This window comes from Eublepharis macularius, chromosome 4, assembly GCF_028583425.1.
Source record: "Eublepharis macularius isolate TG4126 chromosome 4, MPM_Emac_v1.0, whole genome shotgun sequence".
Classification (NCBI taxonomy): domain Eukaryota; kingdom Metazoa; phylum Chordata; class Lepidosauria; order Squamata; family Eublepharidae; genus Eublepharis; species Eublepharis macularius.
This window is the reverse complement of record NC_072793.1, coordinates 160,888,668-160,904,372: the sequence shown is the minus strand read 5'-3', so window position 1 is coordinate 160,904,372 and position 15,705 is coordinate 160,888,668. Positions and strand designations below refer to the sequence as shown.

At 44.4% G+C, this 15,705-nt stretch overlaps 1 long non-coding RNA gene across 1 annotated transcript; it reads left to right on the top strand.

Moving 5' to 3' along the window:
* The first annotated feature begins 1,248 nt into the window (after positions 1 to 1,248).
* Positions 1,249 to 9,647, top strand: LOC129329245 (uncharacterized). Its single transcript, XR_008596936.1, has 3 exons — positions 1,249 to 1,706; positions 5,866 to 5,985; positions 9,289 to 9,647. It is a non-coding gene; the product is annotated as an uncharacterized LOC129329245 (long non-coding RNA).
* Positions 9,648 to 15,705: the final 6,058 nt, after the last annotated feature.

Sequence of the window (15,705 nt, the reverse complement as noted above, 5' to 3'; positions counted from 1 at the left end):
TATAGCATTATATCCTGCCGAGGCCCCTCACCTCCCCCAAACCTGCCTTTTCCAGAAGCCTCCCCCCAGTCTCCAGGAATACCTTATCCTTGAGTTGGCCTTAATCTTTCAGAACAAGATGGTTTTAGCTACGTTATGGTTATGGGAGGGGAGAGAGGAGGAGACAGTCTACCTGATCATTTACAGACTCAAGGACCTGCTGGGAAAGTTATCTGTCCTTATCTGGGGTCTGGGTTGGTTTTTGGTGGGGAAACTGGTGGTAAGCATAAAATCCCAGGAGTCTGTGATACATTGCAGTAACCCTGGCTTGATCAGAAACATGAGATGACTAGGGCTATTTACCTGGGGAAAATGGTATTTTTTGGATTTGGATTTTATGAAGTATCTAAATATGAGTATTCAATGGTATTCAGGAGTTGGACCCCAAATACTCTTCCAGGATGCAGGTTCCATTTTTCCCAGGGTTCCAGGGTTATTCAGGTTCTGTTATTCCTTATGGGGGGCTCTTTGAGGGTGGCTGGAGTGGCTGTTTTCAGTCTAAGGACACCAAAAGTGCAGCAGAACTAGTGTTGCCTATCTACTGAAGAACTCTCAATTCTCAAGTGAATTGGACCAAGAGGCCCAATTCCTCCAGCCTCTGAAGAAGATGCCCCCAGCCATCCCCCTTGCAGAGGGAAAGAAAGGGCCCTGCCTCTCCTACCCAGAAAAGAAAAGGAAGGAGAAGGAATGAGTCAGAACTGCAGCTCTGCTGGGCCCTGTGCCTGGTGTGCAATAGCCGGGAGCTCTTTCTCCAAGCCACTGCCTGGGAAATTCAAAGAATCAAAGAAATCAAAACATGCTGCTGCTGCTGCAAGCATCCAAACACGAAAAAGTACATATATTTTTCCAGAGAGCGGACAGTGTTTTCAAAACGCCCAAGAATCCTGGATTTTTGTAACCATTAAAAAAAAGCAGTAACAACTTCAAACAGTGATTTCCATGTATATTTTCAGCTTGGGAATTCTCGAATGCGCACCCCCTAGAGAGGATTTCCCCCTTGTGCAATGAGAGGAAGTCCTACCGACTTCTTGGATATTGTATTGATGTTGCGCAGGTGACTGTCAAGCATGAATACAAGTCTGAGGTGGACAACAGTAAGGAAAAAGGTGCCCCAAAGTGTGGCTAAGATCATATTAGGTACACCTTGTTCCCGGACACCAATAATGAGCAAACCTTTTAAAATATTCTGGTAACAGATTGAAATAAACACCTAAACCACCACTTGTTAAGTAAGGCCAGAGCTTTCCCAAAATAGTAGCAGTCTGGCAACCTCATAACACATGATACTTCAGTAGAATATTTAACAAAAGATGCCAGATTTTTTTAATGGTCCCTTCCCGGTAGCTATGCATCAGTCTTGTATATCTTCAAGATATCATCATCTTATTCCGGTAGATATATTATACAATCTAAAAATAACAATTAAAAATGTATTTATGCACTCTGCGCATCTTTCCGCAAGAAGGCTCTGCCACACCTTCATTTTTTCACCCTGTTGCCTTTTCCTTGAGTCTTGGAGAGAATAAATTGAACCCCTGCCCAGATGTAGCTGAAGATCTTCACAGCTGCGGAGCATCCCGACATCTTCTCCTCCGCCTGCAAAAGTTAACCCAAAATGAATGTGATTCTTCTACTTGGTTTCTTTAGTCTGCTGTTCTTCACAACTAGTACGTGAGTAGCAGGACATACGGGTGTGTGCACTTAATTCTTTTTTTGATAGAGGTATCATGCATCTGATAAATATTGGCATTCCCAATATCTGAGTCAAAAATACTGTTTTTAAATTCAGATCCATTTCCCCCCTGGCTTCATTATTACCTATGGGGAAATGTTTCTGAGGGGCTGGCGGATCTGTTTTCATGCAAAAAAGAGCAAAGGAGGGAGGGCAGCCTGGCCTTTAGAGAACTCCCAATTTTTAAGAAGATGGGGTCATGGGGTCTGATTCTCCAGGCCCTTGAACAAAGTCTCGCAGCTACTCTCTGTGGTGTCATGACTAGACATGGGCATGAACCCCCCCCAATGAACCATGGTGTTTGTGGTTCATGGTTTTTCATGGCAGGTCCCTTTATCAGCTGGCAGGCAGTGAGGGGGGGATACCCCCTGCCACCTCATAGAATCATAGAGTTGGAAGGGGCCATACAGACCATCTAGTCCAACCCCCTGCCCAGTGCAGGATCAGCCTAAAGCATCTCTGACAAGTATTCATCCAGCCTCTTCTTGAAAACTGCCAGTGAAGGGGAGCTCACCACCTCCCTAGGCAGCTGATTCCACTTTTGAACTACTCTGACCGTGAAAAAGTTTTTCCTAATATCCAGCCGGTACCTTTGTGCATGTAGTTTTAGCCCATTGCTTCGTGTCCTACCCTCTGCTGCCAACTGGAACAGCTCTTTGCCCTCCTCCAAATGACAGCCTTTCAAATATTTAAAGAGGGCAATCATGTCCCCCCTCAACCTCCTCTTCTCCAAACTAAACATTCCCAAGGCCCTCAGCCTTTCCTTGTAGGGCTCAGTCTCCAGACCCCTGATCATTCTTGTTGCTCTCCGCTGCACCCTCTCGATTTTGTCCACATCCTTTTTGAAGTGAGGCCTCCAGAACTGCACACAATACTCCAGGTGTGGCCTGACCAAGGTAGTATAGAGAGGGGCTATGACCTCCTGCGATTTCGACGCTATGGTCCCTTTGATACAACCCAGGATTGAATTAGCCTTTTTTGCCACCGCATCACACTGACTGCTCATATTCAGTTTACAGTCCACTCTTACCCCAAGATCCCTTTCACATATACTACTGCCCAGAAGTGTATCCCCCATCCAGTATTTGTGCTTCCCATTTTTGTGGCCCAGATGTAATACTGTGCACTTGTCTTTGTTGAATTGCATCCTATTCACAGCTGCCCACTTCTCCAGAGTATTCAGGTCTTGTTGAATTTTAATTCTATCTTCTTGGGTGTTTGCTACCGCTCCCAATTTGGTATCATCAGCAAATTTAATGAGCAGCCCTTCCACTCCTTCATCCAGATCACTGATAAAAATATTGAAAAGTACTGGGCCCAAAACCGAGCCCTGCTGCACCCCACTGGACACCTCCCTCGAATCTGATGAAACACCTCTGACCACCACTCTTTGAGTGCGGTCCTCCAACCAGTTCCCTATCCACCGAACTGTCCTATAGTCTACTCCACAGTCTTCCAGTTTGCCCATCAGAATGTCATGGGGGACCTTATCAAAAGCTTTACTGAAATCCAGATAAATCACGTCAACAGAGTTCCCCCGATCCAGTAAGCTGGTCACTCGATCAAAGAAGGAAACCAGGTTGGTCTGGCAAGATCTGTTAGGAACAAAACCATGCTGACTTCCCCGGATCACTGAGCGGTCCTTTAGATGCTTACAGATTGACCCCTTTAAAATCTGTTCTAATATCTTCCCAGCAACAGAAGTCAGACTGACCGGCCTGTAGTTTCCCGGGTCATCCTTCCTCCCTTTCTTAAAGATTGGGATAACATTCGCTCTTCTCCAATCTTGTGGCACATCCCCAGTCCTCCAGGAGGCGTTGAAGATGATGGACAGGGATGGACCTGCCAGCTGATAGTTTAAAGCGACCTGCTGCTTGCAAGAGGCAGGAAAAATTTAAATGGCCATTTGCCTGAAGAAATGGTCATTTAAACTGCCCCTTTAATATGAACCAAACAAACCAGTAAACCAGTTCGTGGAAGTTCACGGAAACAAGCTGCCATGAACCACTGGTTTGCGAACCACGAACCGACTTTGTTCATGCGTTTTTTTTGGTTCGTAGTTAGATTCATGCCCATCTGTAATCATGACCCCAATTCAGTGGCTGAGGAGGATAAGCATGACCAGGTTGGGCCCAGCACTGCAGAGGCACCTGTTGAGGAGAAACTAGCAGCACCAAAGGCCACTCTGCCAGAGGCTGCAAGAGAAACTGTGGATGTTGGGCCTTCAGGCAGGACTGAACTTTGAGCCTGCATGCCCCCAGAATCCTTTCCATGTCTTCAGGAATGGTGGCAGGATGTCCAGGCAGAGATGGCACAAAACAGGTGAAGTACCAGATTGTCTGCACACAACCTCCCTGTAGCAGAGTGCTGAGAGTGGTGCTCTCTTGCAGGATCCAGGCAGAGCACAGTGGAACCTCAAGAGCTTCAGCACCTGAGCCTGATCAGTGATAGAAGTGAAGGAAGGACAGGGGTTATTCTCTGGCTTGGGTTATAATCCAGACCGTAATAATTTGGGGCTATAATGCTCACCTTCATATCCCAGGCAGTAGAAAAGATCAAAAGTACAGTAGCACTTATGAAACTAAAAACATTTGTGGTAGGTGATATGAGCTTTTGTGAGTCACAGCTCACTTCTTCAGATCATGAGGTGGGTGGGACTAAGAGAGCTCCCACAGAGCTGTGACTGACCCAAGGTCACCCAGTTGGCTTCAAGTGAAGGAGTAAGGAATCAACTCAATTATCCAGATTAGAGTCCTGCCGCTCTTAACCACACTATACTGGCTCTGTACGAATTAGTATGAACTTAGATAGATTGTGAGAGGGAGGGCAGGAAGGAAAGAGCCAATGCTCAGTTCTCGTGGCCCTTTCTTATATGCCCAGGGTAATGCCAATCACCACTTTGGGTTTAGGAAGGAATTTTCCTTCAGGCCAAATTGGCTAGGGATCCTGGAGCGTTTTTGCCTTCCTCTGGGCATTGAGCAGGGGTCACTGAGGGATTGAAAGTGTAGCTATAAATTTTCTGCATTGTTCAGGAAATTGTACTAGATGATGTATTGGACTGGAGGATTGGGGGAAGGTGGCTATGGATTTTCTGCACTGAAGAGAGTTTAACCACTTTATGTTTCTAAGAAATGTGTCCTTATATTTCTGTTCTGCAAACTTGGATATCAAGTTTTCTCTGGGCACTCTCTGAATGTTCAAATTCTTGAGTATTTACAAAATGCAAAGTAATTTCCTCTAACGTTGTATTGTATTTGATTTCAAGATCATTTTAATTTAATACTTGACCTAGAATGCAATGTAGGGGCAGATCCAACTATCCCCAAGGAGCCTTCCTGCAGCCTAAAGAGCCTTCTTCCAGCTTAAGCAACTCTTCTTCTAACAAAAGAGCCACTTACATTGTTGCAAGTCTCCTTAGACTGGAAGAAGGCTTCAAACCTGGGCCAAAAGGAAAGCTGGGGTATACATATTTTAATAAATAAATAAGAAATACATAGACTTTGCTTAGCTGAGTGGTAGGATAGGGGTCCCCTGACCCAGATGGCCCAGGCAAGCCTGGTCTCATAAGATCTTGGAAGCTAAGCAGAGCTGGCCTTAGTTAGTCATTGGATAGAAGACTTCCAAAGCAGACCAAGGTTGCAGAGGCAGGCAATGGCAAACCACCTCTGTTAGTCTCTTGCCTTGAAAACCCCTGCAGGGGTTGCTATAAATCCACTATGACTTGAAGGCACTTTCCACCACCCAAAAAGGGGTAAGATCCAAGCCACTATTTCATATTTTACAATATATATAGTTGAGCTTGAAGTAAAATTTGATGTTTGATCATTGACAAGTAAGAGTATGGAACATGCCAACTCATGAGATTTCCTATCTGATGCCAACAGAAATAGAAATGTATGGCTAAGTATCAAAATGCCTAAATTATGCACATTTCAATTTATGAGAAAGAAAAATATGAAGTGTGGAAGTTAGGTGTGGAAAATATTAGGTGACAAAACTATCAATGTTCATATTTGTGAGGGAAAACAATGGGATTCTTTAGTGAATTAGAAACATTTGGGAATCTTCTTTCCAAAGATACTTTTTCTCCCCAGCCCAAGGACTCCTTTGTAATCGATGTCGATATTACTTTTCTAAGAACTGTCCTCAGGAAGAACTATGCACATCGGATCGTGGGAAATGTTTCACACGAACTGTCTATAAAGGTCCTAAAGGTATGTTCAATAAATACAAAATCACAGAGCTTCAGGTGGGCTCAGCCCTTTTCTGTCCTGCCATGTGTGAGGAGAACAGAGGGACTGTTGGCCCAGGATCTGGCCTTGCAGGGGACAGGAGTATCTCCCCTGCAGCCAGCTGAGTTTGTGGCATCTTCTTGAGTGGTGTTTCAGGAGCAGGCCCCAGAAGCCTTGGAATGCAGGTCTGGGAATGGTCTTGTGATATTGGGCCTCTCCTGTGCCCCCAAATCATCCCCCCATGGTAACACCTCCTGTTCTTCTTTGGAGGGTTTTGTTCCTCAGACAGTGCCCAAGTAAGGTAGTGAGCTCTGAGCTGGAGATTTGTGGACATGGCTGTAACCCTACTAATACTGGGAGACCCAGGACCTCCATACACTACATTCCATCAGCTTCCAAAATGTCTGGACTAGCAGTTGAAAAGAGGTCATAGAAGGCAGAAAAATATACCTTGGAAGACAAGTGGACTGCCCAGTAACTGTGTTGCCAAATAGAGTACTTGGCATGACAATGAATATCGGGGGTATGTAGGGATATGTATTAGGGGATATACAAACTAAAATATAATAGAAATGTGCTGTTTCAGATTGGTTCAGGGTACAAAATACAAAATCATGGAGATGTGAGTGGGTTGAATCCTCTTCTGTCATCACACCTGCCAGGTGCGGGGATAACAGAGGGACTAGTGGCCCAGGATCTGGCCTTGCAGGGGACAGGGGCATCTACCCTGCAGCCAGCTGAGTCTGTGGCATCTTCTTGAGATGATGCTTCTGGCCCCAGAGGCCTTGGAGTGCAGGTCTGGGAATGGTCTTGTGATATTGGGCCTCTCCTGTGCCCCCAAATAGTCCTCACCAAGGTAACACCTCCTGTTCCTCTTTGGAGGGTTCCTCAGGCTGTGTCCAACTAAAGAAGTGAGCTCTGAGCTGGAGATTTGTGGACATGGTTGTGACCCTATTAATACTGGGAGGCCAAGGACCTCCCTACACTACATTCCATCAGCTCCTGAAATGTCTGGACTAGCAGTTGAAAGGAGGTCATAGAAGGCAGAAAAATATACCTTGGAAGACAAGTGGACTGCTCAGTAATTGGGTTGCCAAATAGGGCGTGACAGTGAATACAGGAGGTTTGTAGGGATGTGTATTAGGGGATAGACAAGACTAAAATATACCAGAAATTCACTTTTTTAGGTTAGCTCAGGAAGTGACTCAAAACATTTCCAAAATTCTGGAAGTAACAGAAATTATCTTCTGGAATTTCTGAAATATTTCAGAGTTCAAGATGGGGAGTGTGAAGAGAGGAAGCTGGCCCAGCAAACAGCTGTATGGTGCTGCCTGGTGCCTTTAATTTTAAAGGGTTATTACTTTCTATGCGAGGCCTACTGATTCCAGGTCTACTGTCACAGAGACTGATAATCCTTTAAAATGTATAGGGACCAGGCACCGACAAACAGATGAGCCAGCAGCTGATCTTTTGCTCACACTCACCATGTCCTTCTAAAGCAGTTATTCTGCACAGCTCAGAGTAAGCCTCCTTCACAATTAACTTTAACCAGAAGAGCCACATTGCTACTGTATGCCATGTGTGCCACCCCACCAACCACACACATACTATAAATCTATTAATATGAGATACACAACTATAACCTTGACTGAGAACAAGAGGTGGTTAATATATCTCTGTCTTGCTTCAGGTAGAGTGAGCCACTGTATGCTGCCACCAGTCTGGGATTTAGGGCCCCTTGGGAAGGCCCAGAGTACTCTCCCAACCCTTCTGACCTCTGTAGCTTGGCCAATAAACAGGTGTGAGGACCCAGCAGAGTAATAACAAACAAAAGGATTTATTTACAAGGAGGTCAGTTAATATCAAACAAACAAACAAAGAAGCAAGCAAGGTGCATTAGCAAACATAGATGGGTGAAAGTAAAATAACACAAGGCCCTAGAGCAACGGAACTCACTGTCCCTCTGTCTGCCAGGCCTGTCTTCTCATCCTACCTGGATAAGGGCCTTTCTCCCTAGCAAAAACCTCATCTGGCCTGCTCCCTGGGAGAAAGAACCCAGGCTTTTTCCTTCCCAGAATTATATAGCACTAGCCCCCTGTGTTCTGATTGGCAAAAACGGCCAAGGGGCTCCTGGGAATTGTAGGCAAGCCTACTCCCACTGCTAATAGGCTTCTGCGGCCTTGCTAGGCCTTCCCGGCATAGCCAGAACATGACAGCCTCTTTGAGAGTTTGGGGTGGTTGTTGAAGACTTGAAACAGGCTATAGTACATCCATTGCTAAGGAACCCTACCCTAGACCCAGGAGGTCTCAGAAGCTATCAATCAGAGCAGAACCACAAGTGACAAAAGGCACAGATTGGACACTTGTCAGCTTCCCTCAAGTTTTGAGGGGAAATGTAGGCATCCTGGTCTCGCAGCTTCGCTCTCTGACTGCTGTCCAATGGACTTTTCAACTGTCACTTGTCCAGCATTCCGCCAAGCTGCCTACATTTCCCATCAAAACTTGAGGGAAGGAGACAAGTGTCCAATCTGTGCCTTTTGTCACTTGAGGTTCTGCTCTCAGTCTCAAACAAGAACAGGTAGCACTTGGACAACTTCAGGCATTCCTAGATTAAGCAGATTGCTTGGATCCTTTTCAAACTGGCTTCAGTCCTGTTTATGAGAGTGAAACAGCCTTGGTTGCCCTGGTAGATGAAGTGTAACTCTGTTGATTCTTCTGGTCTTCTCATCAGTAAGGGCAGCCTCAAAATTTGGGAGAACAAAGCGGATGCCCTGAAAATGTAAAGATTTTTAAGGGGCACCCCTAAAGATGAGAGATAGAAAAGTAGGTGGGTAATTGTTTATCTTGTGGTACTGGAACAGATACAAAGAATGCATAGGGTACAATAGAACTATTTTTTTTCTCCAGTACTGCCACCATCTGGACATCTCGCGAGCAGGAAAAATAGCAATAAAAATATAAAATATTGGTATTTTTCCTGCTTGTGTGTTGTCCACGGAGTGGGTACATCTCATTGTTTTCTATACCATCTGTACATCTGACATAGTGGCACAGCAGAGAGACGGGGAAGCTCCCTCTTCAGAGAGGTGCCATGAAGATGTAGACAATTTCAGTGCAAGTCTATGTAGTTTCTGGGGAATAAAGACCCCTCAACTTTGTACTCCAAATAATCTGAAACTGGAATCGAGATGCACAATTTATTCATCCCTGCCCCAATTACTTTGTGCTTCTCTGTGACATCACTTTCCCATCACTGGATTCACAATACTGTATTTTTTCTCTCAGGTAAAGAACTAGTTTGGAATACTTACGGATGTGTCAAATGGTCAGATGAGTCAGAGTGTGACAAGTTGTTCATGAGGTCTGGATTAATCAAAATTACCACTTGCTGCAGCTCTGAAAGATGCAATGGAAATCCTGCTCCTTTCCCTCCTGCTAACTGTACCAGCAGTGTGTGAGACGGCAAAGGATGCCCAAATCTCTCCCTCGACTCATCCACTTCACAGTCCAGCCAGAGAATCGGAACCCCCTTTACCCTCTTTGAGCAGGCTCCTAATTTAAGAGTCTGTACTTGATATTCTTATTGGTTAATCTGGTTTGTTCCTGGTATATCTTAATTTCTTGATAAGGTGGGAGTGAAAAGAATAAACATGCACCCTGGTACACATGGTGTCCAGTCATCTATTCACTTCTATATAAAACTACATGTTGAGGATATTGTAAGAAATCATTGGGTGGATATATGATGGGCAAGTTTCTCATGCTGACCTAGATCTTTCTCTTCAGGGTGAAATAGTTGTTAGAAGTGAGATCAGGCCAGTCCCCCCCACCATTCTATTCTGGTTTGCTTTTCTCTTTCTTGAACAGACCCTGAACTGCCTTCCACACTCTGTTGTGCCTTCTTGATGGCTTTGAACATGTCCTTTGCAGAGGTTCTCTGTGTTATTTCAAAAAAAAGTTTTAAAATGAGGCATTCACAGTTACCCAAGTATGCTGACTGCAGAGGCTCGGATGTGTGTGCATGAACCTGTTTCATTGCCTTACATAGAACCTCCAATATTAAATTCTGGTTTTGAGAGAACTGTTTGGAAGATTCTATGACCATCGTCCACCCACCAGCACGCAAGATAGCTGAACCCAAGCAGGGAAAAACTGAGATTTTGAATTTTATCTATACAAGAAGGGAATCCCCCCCCCCGGAAGGCTGAAGCAGGACTGGACCTAAACTCTGCCATGGAACTCTCACCTGGTAAAGGCAGAGTAAAATCCCAGCAGATGGCCATAGAATAAAGGAAAGCAAGTAATTTCCCACCAACTTCTGGTTCCCTGTGAGATCCAAATCAATCCCTGTTTCAGGCCTGCCATGTGAAGAGCATCCCCTTGTTCATGTAGAGCAGGAACATAAGTCCCAGGTGAAGAATGAATTGGCTGTTGTGTAGACAAATCCCAGTCCAGCAAAATAAACCTTCCCAAAGAAGGAAAGATGAGAGGGAGAAGATTCTTAACCAGCAAGTAATAGAATAGAATAGATCTTTGGATTTGGACAGATGGGCAACTTTAAAACACTCATTATGGAGGTAGAGTAAACACTCACAAAGGACCTCAAATTATATAAATATTGTTTGCCGTTCCTTTTCATATACCTTGTAGATATTAGGGATGTGCACCAAGAAAATGTCTCTTTCAGTTTTGGCTCCAGGGGTTCCAGAATGGAATCTAATCCGTTTCTAGCTTGTTCTGGGTCAGCCAGTGCTAGATTGAATCTGAACTTCTTCTTTTTTCATTTTTACGAGTTTCTGTACATTGTACACAGTTTGGCCGCACATACACAAACACACACTGTTCTTTTCAAGAAGAGTGGAGAAACAGGGCTCTGGGGAAACTGTTTTCATGCATAATCAAAAATCACATCAATCATTAGTCCCACTCCTAGTCTAAATAATCAACTCACTGAGTTTTTCCTCAAGCACAATTACATACACATACAACAAGGAACCCGTAGAAGATGAGTGTTGGTGCATGGGGCAGTGGCAGCAGGGCACACCCAAGTAGGAAAGCGCTCCAACCAGTGCAGTGCAGCAACATTAAAAACAATCCTGCTTCATGTTCACTTTTTTTCTTTTTCTATAACTTATTTCATTTGAATTCTGCTGTTGCCCATTGCTGCAATGTTTCCTTGTGCTCTGTATATTTTGTTCCCACAAGGGGGCAAATCCAAATCTTTCCTTTCGATGGTGCAAAACGGGGCACACTCACTGCCAATCTTCTCCATTACCCAAGTGCAGGCAAGCAAGCAGAATGATTGTTTGAATTCTCCCCCACCCACCCTGCCCGAACAGATGTGTGTTTTCCCCATAAGTTTTCTTCTGCTGTGAGGGCAGGAAGGATGGTTTTTCAAAAGGGGGAGTAGGTACAATTTTGTGTTTGACTCCAAAAAGGAGAGAGGCCTGGAAGACTGTGGAAGCAATTGTCAGGCTCTGGATGACAGAATACAGCAGACAAATCCCTGGTTCATTGTAGCAAGGCACAAGTCCTTGGTTAAATTACTTTTATTCAGAAATCAGTTCTTTCCATATTCAGGTCCAAAGGTCTACTTAGGAGTACGGTGAGTTACTAAGTAGTTCTAGTAGAAATTTGACAAGAATGGCAACACATCCCTTTTCTACCCGACTTTCTGTCCCCCTCTGAATTCCCAAACGATTGTTGTTCTTTCTGTGTGAGAACGTTGTGCATATATGTGCTATCACGCTGCGAAGAGAGGAGACATATCATAGTCCGGAAGCAAGGTTCAAAGTTGTAAACAGATGTCCACCTGGAAATGTGTGAGAACCCACTAGAACACTGGCAACAGGCAATGGAGTTATACTAGGCACTTAAGCATATACAAATAGAGTTATACCAGGCAATTAAGCATATACTTGACAAAAGAAATATTGGCATGGATGAATGGGTACAATAAAAAAATGACAGCAATCCTAACCAGGTCTACTGAGATGAAAGTCCTATGTTATTCAATACTACTTCCTCCCAGGGGAGTGTTGTTCAAATTGCAGCCTATGGCTGAAGTCTCCCCTCCAAACATTTCAAAGGCTAATAGGAGTGGAGGAGTCTCCCCTTGCAAGGACCTGATTGGCAGGGAGGGAGACAATGCCTCATGGGAAAAAAGTTCCTCTGTGTGGTTCTTGCATGTGATATTGTATGCACAATATTCAATTCCATTTGACACTCAACATCCTGTGACAAGGGAGGGGTGCCCATTCTCTCATTCCCTCCATTTGACACTCAGTTGCCAACTCACCAATATGTCTGGTCTTGCCCTCAAAACAAACACCTCCTCAAACACTTTATTTTCCAACAATGTTTTCTTGTGTGTGTGAACTTCATGCTAATCTTCAGTTGCATGGCAGGATATAATGGTTATCCTTTTTGGAAGGGAGCAAACAGTGAGAAATGCTGGAATCCACATGAGATTATACCATGAGGGTTCCCCCCCCCCCTTATTCTGTTTGCAAATGTTGGACAGGAAGCAGGACCCATGGAATACAGTGAAGTGCAGGTTTACTATTTTACTCATAGAGAAAAAAAAGCGCAGAAAGACATTGATTTAGATGGCTTTCTGGGTTAGAAAATTGATCAACCACAAGGTTACGCTGACCGTGGCCGGCATTGGTTTTCCTTGTAATGACCATGCTCCATGATCATCCATGTGTACTGAAGAAGGAGACCGTGAGCTTCAGATATTTCCACTCCCAGCATTTTCTTTCCTGGAGACCTACAGCACTCTCTGATGTTTTCAAGGCCATTTCTGACGTCTCACATAAACTATCCTTTGCACTAGTCCAGAAGACACACCTACCCAAACAGACAACATTGCAGCACTGTACAGAGAAAGAGACAGACATGGCACTAGAGGCAAGCAATTCTGTCAGCTGCTGCCCATGGTTCTGTGAGAGATGATAATGGGTGCTCCATGCCATCTTGTGAGCATGGAGCAGGGATCAATGGTGGCGGGGTAGTTGTGAATGTCCTGTATTGTGCAGGGGGTTGGACTAGATGACCCTAGAGGTACCTTCCAACCCTATGATTCTATATTCCATTGCCTGTTTCTTGAGGAGTTCTAATTCCTAGCATCCTTAATAACCTACGTGTGTGCGTAAAATAGGCATATGACCCTGTCCTGAAGATTTATATCCCAGAAGGTAAAACAAAGCAGAATAGAGGCAGCCAATGTTTCCTCTAAGCTGTGGTGTTGTGAGCCAAAAATCTACTTCATGAGCTGCAACGATAACTTGCATTAAAGTTGTGAGCATGCCTCCCTTTAAAAAAAATGTATTTCAGTCTACAAACTACAAACTAATTTGTATTGTCTCTCTTGCTTAAAAACAACAGTCATTCATACATGGTTGTGTCTTGTGTTCTCCCCCTCTTGCACCCAGTAATAGGATGGGTGACTAAGTTCAGTGGTATAAATGCCGCAGAGGTTCAGGGTGCTGTCCTGTAGTTAGGATGCACAGACCTTTGCCTACCCCAACAATTATTTTCACAAACACCCTTGCTTCACCTGTGGTTCCAATTTCGAATCACAACTTTGTATGGTTGACATTCAAAGATACCATAGTTGACATATTCAAAGATATGTGTCAGGATGTCAGTTCTCTAGCCAGAGTTACGCCATATTAACTTGTGTTATAATCAGTAGTTGTCTAGTTTTCCACCCTCTAGGCCCAGGTGTCGTCCAGGCTGCTCATACCCATGGGAGTGAAGAGTCCTTATCTATCCAGTCCAGCCAACGACCTTGATGTCCTCATCTTCTCATGCCTTTGCAGACAGGACTAGGGGGGAGGCTGGGAATGCGTGTCTGAAGTGTTGTTACTTTCATTTTATGTGTCATTCTCAACAAAGCTTTCGTTCAGCCAAGGGCCTCTAAGCCTTTGGATTATGGACACCTGTATCCTGAGCATAGTCTTTCAATAAACCTTTTGGAATCAAGAAACTTTGTGCTTCTTGCAGAAGAGGGGAAACGAACTCTAGATAACTGGGATTCCATAGTCTGACAATATGTGTGTTTGTGAGAGAGCGAGAGATTCAATGCACTTGAACAAAACAGCTGAAGCCTATTCATATACTACCATCATTTTGCTAAAGAAAAGCACTGTATGACATAGTGACATGGCTGAAGCTGATGGAACAATAATTAAAAGACTGAAGATGTGGGCCAGATAGCAGTGCTCACTGTATGGACCTCTTTCTGGAGGTGCTCAGTTCCCAAGTGGACAGTCACAGAGTTGATTGTTGTGGATTTTCTGGGCTGTATAGCCGTGGTCTTGGCATTGTAGTTCCTGATGTTTCGCCAGCAGCTGTGGCTGGCATCTCCAGAGATGTAGCACCAAAAGACAGAGATCTCTCAGTGTCACAGTGTGGAAAAGATGTTGGCAGGTCATTTATATCTACTCAGGAGGGGTGGGGTTGGGCTGAGTCATCCTGTAAGATGTATTGTCGAAGGCTTTCACGGCCGGAGAACGATGGTTGTTGTGGGTTTTCCGGGCTGTATTGCCATGGTCTTGGCATTGTAGTTCCTGACGTTTCGCCAGCAGCTGTGGCTGGCATCTTCAGAGGTGTAACACCAAAAGACAGAAATCTCTCAGTATCACAGTGTGGAAAAGATGTTGGCAGGTCATTTGTATCTACTCAGGAGTGGTGGGGTTGAGCTGAGTCATCCTGTAAGAGTTTCCCAGGGTGTGGAATGCTAATGGCGGGAGGCTTCACTGTATCCTGAGGAGGTTCTTTTGCATATGGATTGGTGCTTGGTGTGCTAATCTTCTCTGCAGGGCTATTGTCGAGTATAGAGTGTTTTGTTAGCCTGGTGTTTTTCAGAACTGGAAACCATGCTCTGTTCATTCTTAAGGTTTCTTCTTTCCTGTTGAAGTTTTGCTAATGCTTGTGAATTTCAATGGCTTCCCTGTGCAGTCTGACAAAGTAGTTGGAAGTGTTGTCCAGTATTTTGGTGTCCTGGAATAAGCTACTGTGCCCTGTTTGAGTTAGGCTATGTTCAGCCACTGCTGATTTTCCAGGTTGTCCAAGTCCGCAGTGTCTTTCATGTTCTTTTAATTCTTGTCTGGATGCTACGCTTTGTGGTCCTGATGTAAACTTGTCCACAGCTGCAGGGTATACGGTATACTCCTGCAGAGGTGAGGGGGTCTCTACTGTCTTTTGCTGATCATAGCATCTGTTGTATTTTTCGGGTGGGTCTGAATACTGCTTGAAGGTTATGCTTTTTCATAAGCTTTCCCATCTGATCAGTAATTCCTTTGATATATGGCAAAAACACTTTTCCTGTAGGAGACTGTTTTTCCTTGGTTGTTTGATTCATCCTGGGTTTGATTGCTCTTCGGATTTCATTTCTGGAGTAGCCATTTGCCTGAAGTGCGTGGTTTAGATGATTAATTTCCTCATTGAGAAAGTGCGGTTCACATATCCGTCTTGCGCGATCCACTAATGTTTTCATTATGCCTCTTTTCTGTCGGGGGTGGTGATTGGAGTTTTTGTGTAAGTACCGATCAGTGTGAGTTGGTTTCCTGTGGACCTTGTGACCTAACTGAAAGTTTGCTTTGCGGATGACCAAGGTATTGATGGATATAGAATTGAAGAAAAGCATTTTATGTATTACTTTTATACAACACATATATGCCTTGCACTTTCTTC